Source organism: Mirounga angustirostris, unplaced genomic scaffold, assembly GCF_029215605.1.
Source record: "Mirounga angustirostris isolate CCGP_5_RB_7025 unplaced genomic scaffold, mMirAng1.0.hap1 SCAF_1, whole genome shotgun sequence".
Classification (NCBI taxonomy): domain Eukaryota; kingdom Metazoa; phylum Chordata; class Mammalia; order Carnivora; family Phocidae; genus Mirounga; species Mirounga angustirostris.
The window spans coordinates 63,815,714-63,820,520 of NW_026991709.1; the positions used below are offsets into that span (position 1 = coordinate 63,815,714).

The 4,807-nt window shown below is 35.8% G+C and overlaps 1 pseudogene; it reads left to right on the top strand.

The window, feature by feature from the left end:
- Positions 1-4,295: 4,295 nt before the first annotated feature.
- Positions 4,296-4,382, top strand: LOC123835079 (small nucleolar RNA U13; annotated as a pseudogene).
- The last annotated feature ends 425 nt before the right edge of the window (positions 4,383-4,807 follow it).

The window sequence follows — 4,807 nt, forward strand, 5'->3', positions numbered from 1 at the left end:
TACCAGTACATTGGAGACATCCGGCAGATACCGCCTTAATCAAGTACTCAAAGCTAAGTTCACCAAGTAGCACAAACTGGCATCACACATGAGGTAGTTTTCTAAGGACATGACATCACCTTCATTGTATTCCTGACAGAAATACAGAATTGGAATTTAAACATGAGGAAACAGATAAGCCCAAATTAAGGGACATTCTACAAAACAACTGGCCTGCACACCCCCAAAATTTCAATGTCATAAAAGAAAGAAAAATAAAAAACTGTTTCAGATTAAAGGAGACTGAAGAGATTTGACATCTGAATTTCTGGATTGAAAAAGAGTTGCCGCAAAGTATATTACTGAGATAATAGGAAGTGAATATGTACAGTGTGATAGATTAAAAATGGCCTGAAATTCGTTGACATTCCTCCAGCTGAGAAATGGGTACATATTTCCCCTCCTTTTAAATCTGGGTTAGCCTATGACTGCTTTGACAAATGGAATAGAATGGAAGTGAAGGAGTGCCAATTCCGAATCCAACCTTTATTTTTTTATTTATCTATTTTTTAAATTTTTTTTTAAGATTTTATTTATTTTTCAACACAGAGAGAGACAGCAAGAGAGGGAACACAAGCAGGGGGAGTGGGAGAGGGATAAGCAGGACTCCCGCCAAGCAGGGAGCCCCATGTGGGACTGAAAGAAGGAGAGCCAAACCTGAGCCTGGGACTCGATCCCAGGACCCCGGGATCATGACCTGAGCCGAAGGCAGATGCCCAACGACTGAGCCACCCAGGTGCCCTACTTTTTTATTTTTTTTTTCTGAGCCCAACCTTTAAAAGGGAATTTCTGGGAGCATCTGGGTGGCTCAGTTGGTTAAGTGTCTGACTCTTGATTTTGGCTCAGGTCATGATTGCAGGGTCATGAGACTGAGCCCTGCGTCAGACTCCATGCTGAGGGTGGAGTCTGCTTGAGATTCTCTCTCTCTCTCCCTCTGCCCCACCCCCTGTGCTCTTTCTCTCTCTCTCTCTCAAAATAAATATATGAATAAAATCTTTAAAAGGAAAAGGCAATTTCTGCTTCTTCCACTATACTCTGTTTCTTGAATTTGATCATTGTATTATGGTTATATAGGAAAGTGACTTTATTCTTAAGAATTATTTAATGAGGGGCGCCTGGGTGGCTCAGTTGGTTAAGCGACTGCCTTCGGCTCAGGTCATGATCCCAGGGTCCTGGGATCGAGTCCCACAATGGGTTCCCGGCTCAGCGGGGAGCCTGCTTCTCCCTCTGACCCTCTCCTCTCTCATGCTGTTTCTCTCTCGCTCACTCTCAAATAAATAAAATCTTTAAAAAAAAAAAAGAATTATTTAATGATTATCATGATGTCTGCAATTTCTCTCAAATGGTTCAGTTAAAGTCTGAGAGAGAGTAAGAGAAAGCATGCATAAATGTGGCAAAATGTTAACAACTGATTAATCTAGATGAAGTGTATACAGGTGTTCCTTGAATAATTTTTACAACTCTTCTAAACCTTGACATTTCACCCTCAAAAAAGTGCAAATAAAAGAGAAAGGATTAAATCTCAAAAAGGAAAAAAAACAATGACTTGACTTCCTCTTTTGGCCAAGATGAACTAATAAGGACAAGATGTACCATCCCAACTAAAGTATCTAAAACAAAACAAAACAAAACAAAAAACAGATAAAATATCTACAACAACAGTTTTCAAGATACTCTATATGAAGCAACAAAGGATAGTGATCTCTGAGAACTAAGAAACTAACAAGGTGAGTCCCATAATTGCCCCAGTTTGCTACTTTGAGAGTTTCCAAGCATGGCAGAAGGAAGAGAAAGCTGAGACAGAGCCTGGCAGATTACCTGAGTTGAGAAAACAGGCCCTAAGGTCTAGAGACCAAAGCAGCTAGAGTTCACATGACAGAATAACAGAAAGAAGACAGAGGCACAGAGACAGAATACTGGACAGATCCACAGAGTTCTTCCTCAAATATTTATGACCAATGTATGCATCTAAGGAGACAGTTCTAGGCCCAGGAAAGAACCATCTGTAAGGATTAGAGGGAATGGTTGTCATTCACATTGGTCTAGGAATAGTGCCTATTTCAATCAGCCAGACAGGAAAAACTCATAATTCACAAGGCACTGGGTAGAGTATTCAGGAAGATCTTGCCTCAGTGGTGGAGAAGTAGCCCTACAATGAGCACTGCTTCAGACCTACCTACTAAAAAGTAAAAACAAGATCCCAAAGGACCAAACTATATCCAAATAACTTAAGTATCTCCCAGAAAAAAGCACAAGAAGATTTATAGAGCTATAAAAATAGTCAACACTGAACCAGGTAAGATTCACAATGTCTAGCCTCCAAACAAAGATTACCAATTATACAAAGAGTCAAAAAAATACAACCAATGGGGGAGAATAATTAGTGAAAAGCAACCTAGAACTGACACAGATGTTAGAATTAACAGAAAAGAACATTAAGACAGTTATTATAGCTGTATTCCATATATTCAAAAAGTTAGAAACACAGAAAATATAAAGGAAGACCCAAATTAAACTTGTAGAAATGAAAAATAAAATGCATTACAATATCATATAGGCCAGAAAGAGATAAATGAAAGTATATATTGTAGGGTTCTTATAGTATGTATGAAATGGCATAAGATCACTTTAAGATACACTAAGATAAATATATATACTATAAACAGTTAAGCAACCACTAACATAAAAAAAATAGATTTATAACTAATAAAGCAACAACAGAGATAAAATCAAATCAAAAAGAAGCTTGATTAGCCCAAAAGAAGGTAGAAAACCAGGAAAGTGAGAACAAATAACAGGAAGGACAAATAGAAAACAAATAGCAAAAGGATAAACTCAAATCTAACACCTTAAAAATCAAATCAAATGTAAATGGAGTAAACTGCCTGATTAAAAGGCATAGGTTGTCAGGTTGAATAAAAAAGCAAGCCCCAACTATATGCTGCCTACAAAAAAGTGCACTTTAAATATAAAGATAAGGGGCGCCTGGGTGGCTCAGTTGGTTGGGTGACTGCCTTCAGCTCAGGTCAAGATCCTGAAGTTCCAGGATCGAGTCCCGCATTGGGCTCCCTGCTCAGCGGGGAGTCTGCTTCTCCCTCTGACCCTCCTCCCTCTCATGCTCTCTATCATTCTCTCTCTCTCTCTCTCTCAATAAATAAATAAAAATCTTTAAATAAAATAAATAAATAAATATAAAGATAATATAATAAGTAGGTTAAAAGTGAAAGGATGGAAAGAGAGAAACTATGCTAACACTAGCCAAAGGAAAATGAGATTAGCTACTTTACAATCAAACAAAATAAATTTCAGACCAAAGACTATTACCAGGGATCAAAAGCTCATTTTATCATTATAAAGATAAAGGGGTCAATTCATCAAGAGGAAATAACAGTCTTAAGCATTTATGAACCTAATAATAGTGCTTCAAATTACATGAAGTTAAAACTGATAGAACTGCACAAAGAAATAGATGAATCCAAAATTTTAGTCGGAGATTTTAACACTCCTCTTTCAATAATTGCTAGACCATGTATGCAGAAAATCAGTATGGATATAGAAAATTTGAATAACACTATTAATTACTTGATCTGATTGACATTTAGAGAACACCCAACAATAGCAGAATACACATTCTTCTCAAGTACACAGAGAACTATTTTTGACCATAGACTCAATAAAATTCAATAGGATTCAAGTCATACAACCTATGTTCTCTGACCACAGAAAAATTAAATTAGAAATCAGTAACTAAAAGATCCTTGGAAAATCCCCAACAATTTGGAAACTAAACAACACCCTTCCATATAACTGGCAGATTGAAGAACACATCAAAAGAGAAATTGAAAAGTATTTTGAACTGAATGAAAATGAAAACAACATATCAGAATCTGTAGATGCCATTAAAGTAGTACTTAAGGGAAAAGTTACAGCACTGAATGTCTGTATTAGAAAAAAATAAAGGTCTCAAATCAGTGATCTCAACTTCTACTTTACAAACCTAGAAAAGAAAGAGCAAAGCAAATGTAAAGCAGGATAAAGGAAGTAATAAAGACCAAGGCAGGAACCAATGAAATAGAAAAGAAGAAAACAATAGAAAGAATCAAATAAAGCAAAGGCTGTTTTTTTCAGAAAATCAATAAAATGGACTAAGCTTTAGCTAGACTAATCAGGAAAAAAAGAGAAAAGACAAATTATCAATATCAGAGATACAGAGTTGACATCACCACATATTCTACAGGTATTAAGGATAAAAGTAGGTCTTTTTATAGCTCATAAGTGTGATGATTGAGTATTCACACTATTTTGTGACATGTTTACGACTACAACATATTACCCATCTGACATGAAAAAAAAAACAAGAAAAAAAGGATAAAAATAGATTATTATGAATAATAATAACTTTATGCCAATAGATTTCACAACATAGATAAAATGGACAAACTCCTTGAAAGACATGAATTACCACAGCTCACACAAGAATAGATAACCTAAAAAACCCTATATCTGTTAAAGAAGCTGAAATTGTACTTAAAAACCTTCCCACACAGAAAATTCCAGGCCCACATAGCTAGAAGAAATAATACTAACTCTCTAGGAATTAGTATTTGTACTAATTCTATAGAAGGAAGAAATAATACTAATTCTACACAAAATTTTCCAAAAAAATTGAAAAAGAGGGAGTATTTCCCAACTCATTCTATGAGGCCAGCGTTACCCTAACTCCAAACCCAAACAAAGATATTACAAGAAACAAAACTGTAGACTAATA